The following is a 10665-nucleotide window of genomic DNA, read 5'->3' on the forward strand; positions in this document are numbered from 1 at the left end:
TCTTATGCATGTGAGTTTTGAGAAGGGGGTGGAAATTCACTGCAAGGTCAGCCAGTCCATCTCCTTATCAGTGCAAAATATTTTTCTTCCAAACGAGACCTTCAAGCCTTTGCCCCATTGAAGCACATATCCTTGATCTCAGCATGGCAGGGATTATATGGAGTGTGGGAGCTGTCAGTCCTTATGATCTAAAGGCAGATTAGTGAATGGTGTGATGACCATTAAAAACACCTACTGCAGCCCTAGTCACAAGGATCATTTGTCTGTTTGACATCAAAATAGTCTGAGTCATAGGGATTGCATTTTCTCATTTTCCTGGAGGCACTTTTTCTTTTCTAGTTTACCATTTCTTCCATCCAGATATCTTGCCAGTATATTGATGATTTATTTTAGCATTTTCTATTTTTTATTTCTTTACCCCTATCTTTCCTAATTCTTGAGAGTTTTCTTTTACTTTTGCTGTTTTAAGAAGAAAACTCAATTTCTCCCTTTTTTGAAACTATTAAAACTACCTAAAAGTTACTTGATACAGTCCTCTTTTTTGTGTGTGGCTTTTTTGTTGTTGTTTTTGGAAAATATTTTTAAATTCTCTGAAGTCTATTCTAAAAACATCAATTTGCTCAAAACAGAAAATTAATACATATTAACATTTTGTCAAATTCTTTAACTTCTTAAAGAAAAATAAAGATTTCTAATAAACATAAAATTAGCTTTATAATTCCGAAGCCATTCCAACTCATTCACATGAATTTAATGTGAATCCTTCTAATCTTTTAGTTTTATTTATCTTTTATTCATATATTATCAGCAGTACATGTGGTGAATTTTACATTTTATTTTATTGACACTTTTGTCTCTACTTGTGCCTTTATTGTGCTGTTTTACTATTTTTATGATTTAAAAAGAATAATTCCTATTAGTTAACAAAGGTATTACATTAGTTTCAGGTGTACAATGTAGTGATTCAATGATTTTTTAAAAAATAATTCTTGATGTCAAGTAGGACATTTTTAAATTTTTGTTTTTCTTCTTTTCAGTTATGTTAAATATCTTAAAACTTAATTTTCCAAAAAGTTTTAGAATCTGTCAAGTTCTACAGAATTTCAATGTGAATTCATTGATTTAATAGGTTAAACGCCTTCCTAGTCAAGGATATAATGTTTCTCACGAGTTGTTCAGATTTTTTTCCTAATTATTAATATTGAATGATAATTAATTTTTAATGATTAATATTTTAATTTAACTTATAAAGCTTTATTTGTTGACTTTAGAAAAAATATCCATGCCTATGGGTTTTTATTACTGTTGTGTCATCATTGTGAATTAAGCAAGAAAACTCACAGATTGAGGCTCATGTTATGTGGTAGTCCACAGTGGTAATAGCACAGGGTAGGGTAGATAAGGATTTTCACTTACCTCTGTGGGATTTTTTTTGGGGGGGGTGGCCAATAGATTTTTTTAAAGTTTAATTGAGGTATGTTGGTCAATACATTTTTCTTTAAAGATTTTATTTATTTGTTTGAGAGAGAGAGAGAGAGAGAGAACGTGTGAGCAGGGGGCAGGGCAGAGGGAATCTCAAGTGGAACCTTGAGCAGACTGCACCAAGTGCAGAACACCACGTGGGGCTTGATTCCCCCCCCCACCAGATCATGCCTCCAGCTGAAATCATGAGTCCTGTCCTCAACTAACTGACCCACCCAGGTGTCCCAGGTCAATATATTTTTTAAAGCTTAATTGATGCATATTGTACAATCAACTACATATATTTAAAACGTTCAACGTGATCATCTTTGACACATGTATAAAGTATTTCCCATTTTCTAATAATCATACAAAGTTGAAATTATCATCACAATCAAGGTAATGAACATACCCAATGCCACCAAAAATTTCTTAATGCAACTTTTAATACTTTCTTACTGTTCTGCTGCTACCATCCTTAATGGGATTTTATGGGGAAAAAATTAAGTAATAGCTAGGAAAGTGCGTGAAAAGATGTGATTAGGAGAGGTGGTGCTGAGCTGCGTTCCTCAGCTGCACGCACAATTTGGACGATGTATGCTTATTTTATGGTAAGCTATCTTTCTTCACTATCTAGGCTTTCTCTTCTCTTGATGTGAAGACCAGGCAATTCCTGACTGGCAACACTACGCTTGAATTAATTATTCTTGAGTAGCAGGTGAATCTGAGCCTGAAATTTTTACCCTCCTCCTTGAGGACTTGGGTAGTATTGCTCTTTGTTCCCTATTCAGAAAATATAGAGAGTTCTCAGACAAGTAACCTACCAGTGTTGACACAGAGAACCAAAATATTCTAATTCTTAGAGAACGCTACATTTTCCAGTCAGCCTGCAGATCCAGGTCCCATTTATAACATTGTTTCTCTGGGCAAAATGCATTTATAATTCCAAAGAAACTAGTAAAAACAACGCTTGGAAATATGAACTGCTTGGAAGCTGGGGATACCTGTAACGATATAGTCTACTCTATATGAGGCTCTTTCTTGTAAAGATCATTTTCAGCTCATTCTGTTTAAAACATTTTCTCCTGCTTGTCTGTCTCTGTATAGAGAGTTATTTCCTTTTTTTATTACTAGGGGAAAATTAAAATTTATTTCATTGGGAACTTTTCCTCCCTCCCACCTTCTCTCTCTCTCTCCTTCCCTTCCTCTTGTAGAGGAAAAAAAAAATTTCTCCTCTACCCTCTTTAGCTTAGTGGTCAGAGCCTTCAAATTAAACTGAAAAAAAAAAGCATATTTATGGGAGAAAAGTTTTATTTCATATGCATGCAAGAGCTTCACATAAAAGAAATGCAAACTGATAGAAGTGGTCAGACTCAAGAGCTCCTGTACCATTTACAAAAGGCTGATAAATTGTGAGAAGTGTCAAGACAAAGGAAAGGGGATTTGGACTTCTGGGGATGATAAATTTCAGGGAGGTAAATATAATGAGAGAAATTAATGGAAGATAAAGATTATTTCAGTAAATTTTGCTTATGCAGATTCAAGCTGGTACTGACTTTCCATTTCCTGTGATAAGGGTTGTTCTCTTCCTTCTAGGGAGAGGGGAGGGGTACACCTTCACAAAGGGAGATTTATGCCCTGCTTTTAGGCAGAGAGGAGGAGGGCCGGGAGCTACTTCTGTGTCTGCCATTTTTTAATTGCCTTCAGCTCAAAATAGTTCTTATGCTAAAGTGACATATTGAGTAGCACTTTCTGATCCTTTCATATTCTACTTTTCTCATGTGGTTGCTCATTTCCACCAGTAGGGTGTGAAGCTGTGGGCTCCACAAAGTCTCTCCCCATTGTGTTCTGACTACTCAGAGGCCTTGCTGCCGATTGGAGTCCAAGGACAACCTCACCTGGACCACGGGATCTCAGAATGTGTTTTATCTGGTAATGAGACCCATTCTTCCATCACCAGGGTGTCCCTTCAATCATTTCGAACTCAGAAGCCTTAAATACTGATGCAACTTGTTTATAGCACATAGTTTGAATGTAGGAACCTAGATTTGAAATGTTTGAAAATAAGTGTGTGATTGGTTTTAGCTATCTATTTATAAAAGGTTGGAAAGATGTTGGTACCCCTGGGATCCAGAGGGCCCAGTGGCCATCCCCAAGGCTGTGAAGTACACTCAGGCCAGTGCTGATGCTGCTGGTCTCTGGAGAGACCTTCCTTTTGACTAGCTGGTAAAGCTGGGTTTCTTTGGAGACCCACAGACTTTCAGGACAATCTCTTCCATTCCCTGCCACTGGTGCATGCCTGTTTGGAAGAGTGAAATAGTGAGGATTTGTAACGCTTACCCCCTCCAGGAATAGGATAAGAGGTGGTATTAAAACTTGTTAGTTTTTAATCATGCTATATCTCATTGCAAAGCCTCACTCATTCAGAGCAAAAATAACTCATGTAGAGCTCACTTATGGGCCTAGAAATTTAGTCCTTAGTCAGACTAACACATACTTGACTGACAACATGGGTGTAAGTTTGAATCTTCTACTTTGTGAGTAATTAGCTTCCCGTGGCTTGTTATGAAAAAGGTAAGCTAAATGTCACCTTGAAAGAAAAATACCTCATAGTTTGTCAAAACTTGGATTTGGTTGGTATAGAAATGCATCATTAAAATATCAAAGTGTAGGTAAGTTACTGTAAACATTTCTTCTTGTATAGATATGAGTTTACTATTTCCCATGACTAACAGACCTTAGCTTTTGTAAGTGTGGAAAATAAGGTCAACATTTAAAAAAATATACATCTGGCTAATTATGTTGAGTTTTATCTTAAGAAATAAGGAGAAAAATAATCTCGAAGAAAAAGAAATGTGGGAAGGAGCAAGAATTAATAGAAAAAGAGAAGGGAATGGCTCTTGGTTGAGTGCTCCCTCTTGGGCAGGCATTATGCTACACATTCTGCCCTTTGCTGTTTCAGGGAGGAGCGAAGAGCAGGGATGGAGATTCTTTCCCTTAAGAATCTTATATTACCTGACAACCCATCATTGCCACAAGCCAACAAGAAGACAGACTGCACTGGGCATAATTGTTCTCATTTCAAATATAAGGGAAAATACACAGAGCATGTGCACAGAGGAGAGTTCTAAGCAGATTATAGGTCTCTCAGATTTGCTTTCCCTGATCTGCCTAGGTTTTTCTTGCCTACTGATGAGAAACTTATGAATCTACTTTTCCAATTACGAACATTATTCACTTTAGTTAAATGAATATTTGCTGAGTACCTTTTATGTGCAGTGTGGTGTGACAGGTAAAGGAGCAAGAGATCATCTCTGTGCTCAAGGACGTAGACATCCACTAAAGAATAAACACAAGACTCAGTCTACAACAAAGAAGGTATGATGTGCCCTCATACAGCCAGATGTTAATTCTGATGAAAGGTTGGCAGAAAGCTTCCAGAAAGGATCTTGGAGGATTATGGGAGATGAGGGAGGGTGATTCTAAAAAAGGGACTAAAGAAAGGCAAGGAGAGGGGTGCCTGGGTGGCTCATTCAGTTAAGCATCTGCCTTTGGCTCAGGCCATGATCCTGGGGTCCTCGATTGAGCCCCACATCGGGCTCCCTGCTCAGCGGGGAGTCTGCTTCTCCCCCTTCCCCTCCTCTGCTTGTGCCCTCCCTCTCAAATACATAAATAAAATCTTAAAAAAAAAAGAAAAAAGAAAGGCACGGAAGCATGAAAATGCCTCTCTTAGCTATGGAATTGCAAAAGCTGGGTCTGGCTGGATGTGTAACCACCTGGGTGTGTAGTTTAAAAAAAGACTGGAAAGATAGATTACATCTGGGCTTTGGTGGACTTTGAATGACAGATAGAACAAGAATGGGGAGTCTAGTAAAGGTTTTTGAGCAGGGAAAGATGGAATAGAAAAGAGAGAGACTGGAGGTAAAGGACCACTAAGGAGACTATTATCATCAATAGTCTGGGTTAGAAGTTAATGTGGGAAAAAAACCATGGGACTAATAATGGAAACAAGTGTGGTCTTCAGAAAGACATTAAGGTTTGGTCAAAAGAGCTTTGGGCATGCACACGGGAGACCTGAGTTCTGTCACTTCCAAGCCATGTGACTGAGCTAGTCTCTTCAGTTGCTGAGATCGACTTCCTGATTTGTAAAATGGAAGTAGTATCTTAGAAGTTTTGTGAGAATGCTTTTTAAATTCTAAAATGCTATACACACTGTTCTAGATTCTGAGGGTCTGGCAGTGGAATAAAACAAACAAAAGGGACTGCCATCACTGTTGAGGGAATAGAGAAGAAGTACTATAAATAGGTAAAATATAGAGATAGTTGGAAGGAATGAGCAGTAAGGAGAAAAAAATAGAGGAGAGAGTGGGGGATATAAAATGGTGAAAGAGCAGGTTGAAGTTTTAGATAAGGTGCACAGGGTAGGAACTCACTGTGACAGACTGGGAGGAAATGAAGAGCTTAGCATGCAGCTATCTGGGGAAAAGTTTCCTGAAAGAGAAAACAGGAAGTGCAAGGGTCCTGAGGCAAGAGCACCCTGGGAGTATTTGAGGAATATACGAAAACCAGTGTGCTAGAGCAGATAGATGGGAAGCCAGAGCTTATGGGATAAAGTAAGTACTTTGGCTTTTACCTTTAGTTGAAAGTGAACTGTTGGAGGGTTTTGAGCAGAGGCATGGCAAGATGTCAAGATGTCAAGAATTACTTCAAGTTTGATGACGATGCCCTTGATTGATTTAGAGAAAACTGCAAAAGGAACTAGATTGTGTGGGAATCTTAGGGGCTCCATTTTGAATATGTTATAATTGAGATATCTGAGTGGAAATACGTGTCAGGCAGTTGGCCATGAGCCTGAGGTGGAGGAGAAAGGTCTCACTGGTAATGTGGAATTGTGAGTCATAAGCATGTAGTTACCGAGAGGAGAAGTGAATTTTGCCAAAGTGGTTTTATTAACAAAGGTTTAATTATAAAAGTGGTTTTTCAAGTCCCTGAGAGTGAATAAACAAATGGAAAATGAATAGTCAGACCATATCTAAAAATAAAGCTTTGGTCCATAATCTGCAGCAACCAGACTAGGAAGCCAGCTTGCTATCTTTGTGTCAGCTTGTAGGAAGTCAGACCACTCTCTCTGGTAACAATCCAGGAAGCCAAACATAACCCCTGCAACGTCAGCCCAAATGGCCAGGACTTGATTAATAATTGATAGCTTTCCTAATTTTTGTCCCCACTCCAATTTAGGATCAACCAGAGAAAATCCAATACACCTCTAACCAATCAATAGGATCCCCAATTCTAGTTAGCTCAACTACAGCTCCCCAGCTCCCCCAGGCCAACAGCCTCCAATCAAGGCACACCCAAAATCTTCTCTTTCTTTTATAAAGATTTCCCCCTCTTCTGCCTAACTTCAAGTCTCTGACAAATAACAGTGATGGTGGCTTGCTTATAGCAAGCTCTGAATGAATAGATTTACTTGTTCTCATTGACTGGTCTTGGTTTATTTCCACACTCCCCATCATGTCTGTACATGATAGAAAAATGACCACCCCAGTAAGGAGATTCTCCAGGAGAAATGCAGATACAGTTCCCTCTATAGAGAATACTGTAATATTCACAGAAAACTGTCTTTTTGGCTTCCCTGAACTGTCATAGTTAAAAAGTATTTAAACTTAACATTCATTGTCAATGCATCTGTATGCATCAAAGAACAATTTTGTTAAATGGACTCTTTTCTGCTATGAAACAGCTGAGCCCAAATAATTAATTATATGGCCAAGCAGTTGCCCTAATCTAGTTATTTGTACAGAAATAACCAGAACAGTAATGGTCTATTTATTCTGTGCTAACAAAGAGTTGAATTTGGCTTGGTCTAAATAATTTGTTTAAAAAAATTTTTTTTATTGTGATAGTGGATTTTTAAAAGACATATTTTGGCAGTATTTCTATGATAAAAATTCTGTAAATATTATAGTAAAAATCTTGAATAGAATGCCTAAAATGTTCATATATTTTAAAATGTTGTTAAAAAAATCTTTATCTAAACTATTTAACCTTTTTTCATTATAATTATTTTTCTCTTTTTATCATTTGACAGATTTCTTTTTTTTTATTTTAATGTTTTTTTTATTATATTATGTTAGTCACCATACAGTATATAATTATTTTTCAATACCAGATTTAAAGATTCAAAAGAAGCGGAGGTTGTTTTTTTGTTTGTTTTTTTTTTAGGATTTTATTTATTTGAGAGAGAGAGTGAGTGGGGGAAGGAGCAGAGGGAGAGGCGAGAGAGAATCTCCAGCAGTTCACTGAGCAAGAGCCAGACGTGGGGCTGGATCTCACGACCCTGAGATCATGACTGAGCCAAGATCAAGAGTCAGATGCTCAACCAACTGAGCCACGCAGGTGCCCCAAGAAGCTGAGATTTTATGGCTATTGAAAAAGATCCTAGTTTGGACTCAGATGGGTAAGGAGTGCACTTGTTGGGATGAACACTGGGTGATATACAGAATTATTGAATCACTATATCGTACACCTGAAGTCAATATAACTCTGTATGTTAACTACACTGGAATTAAAATTTAATACAAACAAAACAAATGTTTTGTATTTGGTTTCATGAGTTGTTGGACTTTTGTTCCACTAGAGGCAAATCCCTATTAGGCAATTCTATCGCCTGCTCTAAACCTTTGTTCCCTCATTTCTAAAGCAGAGATGATGGTATTTGCCTAATCTAACTCACAGAGCTTAGTTGCAGATCTGGCAAGACAATGTGTATGAAATAATTTTGCAAGAGAAGTCTAACAGCAATGGAATTTATTATTGCTATTAGCTTATATTCATATTTAGCACCTCAAAGTACCCTGGAAGTATTTTAAATGTGTGCCTTGTCCTCATGCAGAGTAAGAGATGCCAGAGTACCTTTGCTCTCGTCTGCAGGAGCATCACCTCTTCCCTTGTTTTGGTTGCTGGTCTAGAGTATCTCAACTGCCAGACATTTCCCTTTGTCCTGGGAAACATACACAGCATGCGTTGTACCAGACTAACGAGATCAGGAGGCACCCAACCTATAAACTCAGCAACATAACACTGTTATGAGCTACATATACCAACATTCAAAAATACATTTTGAGGAGCAAAGCCACTGCATTTATTAATGGCTGTGTGTTCCCATGTATTGTCTCCAGAGCCTTCCACCTCTTCCCAGCAGCCCACCCCAGCATTTACAGGGACTATGTACTATGCCCTCTGGGAGAAAACAGTCTTTCTCCCAGTCTAAGGAATGCAGATAATGGGGGGCTGTTCAGGATTTTTTTATGTGTAAAAGCAATTGAAATACTCTGAAACAAATAATGTTCCCTCTCTAACTAGGATTTATTTTATTAAAATCTTTGCTGAATTGGGGACCTTTTTTTCCCCTAATTAGTGGCTTGCATAGGTTTGCAAATGGAGCCTCCAGAATTGTGCAGAGGAGCTGGCTACTTCATTGCTTCATTGCTTTGTGTGTCTCTGGAGGTACGCCAAGAGTCAAGGGTGCCCGGGATCTCTCTCAGAGCTCTGCGGCCTTCATTGCAATCACAAACTAAGCCAAGGGAGAGAAATTCTTCACTTCACAAGATGGCCAAGTGATAGTTTCTTCCCCCCCCCCAATTCAAACAAGCTATTTATTTATTTATTTATTTATTTATTTATTTGTTTGTTTGTTAGTCACCATACAGTACCTCATTAGTTTTTGATGTAATGTTCCATGACTCGTTGTTTGCTTATAACACCCAGTGCTCCATGTAATACTTGCTCTCCTTAATACCCTTCACTGGGCTAACCCATCTTCCCACCTGCCTCCCCTCTAAAACCCTCAATTTGTTTCCAGGAGTCCATAGTCTCTCATGGTTCATCTCCCCCTCTGACTTATCCTCCTTCATTTTTCCCTTCCTTCTCCGAATGTCCTCCATGCTATTCCTTATGTTCCACATATAAGTGAAACCATATGATAATTGTCTTTCTCTGCTTGACTTATTTCACTTAGCATAATCCCCTCCAGTTCCATCCATGTTGATACAAATGGTGGATTTTCATCTTTTCCGATGGCTGAGTAATATTCCATCGTATATGTGGACCACATCTTCTTTATCCATTCGTCTGTTGAAGGACATCTCAGCTCCTTCCACAGTTTGGTTATCGTGGACATTGCTGTTATGAACTTTGGGGTGCATGTGCCCCTTCTTTTCGCTACATCTGTATCTTTGTGGTAAATACCCGGTAGTGCAATTGCTGGATCGTAAGGTATCTCTATTTTGAACTTTTTGAGGAGCCTCCATACTGTTTTCCAAAGTGGCTGTACCAACTTGCATTCCCACCAACAGTGTAAGAGGGTTCCCCTTTCTCCACATCCTCTCCAAAATTTGTTATTTCCTGCCTTAATTTTTGCTGTTTTAACTGGTGTAAGGTGGTATCTCAATGTGGTTTTGATTTGAATTTCCCTGATGGCTAATGATGTTGAACATTTTTTCATTGTCTGTTAGCCATTCATACGTCTTCTTTAGAGAAGTGTCTGTTCTTACTGCCCATTTTTTGACTTATTTTTTGGGGGGGTGTTGAGTTTGAGAAGTTCTTTATAAATCTTGGATACTAGTCCTTCATCTGTAGTGTCATTTACAAATATCTTCTCCCATCCCAAGGGTTACCTCTTTGTTTTGTTGACTGTTTCCTTGGCTGTGCAGAAGCTTTTTATCTTGATGAAGTCCCAAAAGTTCATTTTTGTTTTTGCTTCCCTTGCCTTTGGAAATGTGTCTTGAAAGAAGTTACTGTGGCTGATGTCGAAGAGGTTATTGCCTATGTTCTTCTCTAGGATTTTGATGGATTCCTGTCTCACAATGAGGTCTTTCATTCATTTAGAGTTTATCTTTGTGTATGGTGTAAGAGAATGGTCGAGATTCAAGCCTAGATATCGACTTCATAATTGCTACTCTGAAGTCTATCTCTGATATCTTGCTTGTATCCATATCCATTATGTCTGTAGCAGGGGCAATAGTCTCTGATTCTTTTCTTTGTTGGGTGTTTCTCCTCTTAGTCATTCTGTTGAGGGGTGGTTGAGGGAATGTACAGAGTCCAAAGTATTAACCATGACCCAAGCCAGATGCCCATTTTATAGGGACCTTAGGGTTGTCCTCCTCTTGTTCTTCCAGACTGTTTTCTAGGGGAGGGGCCTGC

This window comes from Ursus maritimus, unplaced genomic scaffold, assembly GCF_017311325.1.
Source record: "Ursus maritimus isolate PB19 unplaced genomic scaffold, ASM1731132v1 scaffold_9, whole genome shotgun sequence".
NCBI lineage: Eukaryota > Metazoa > Chordata > Mammalia > Carnivora > Ursidae > Ursus > Ursus maritimus.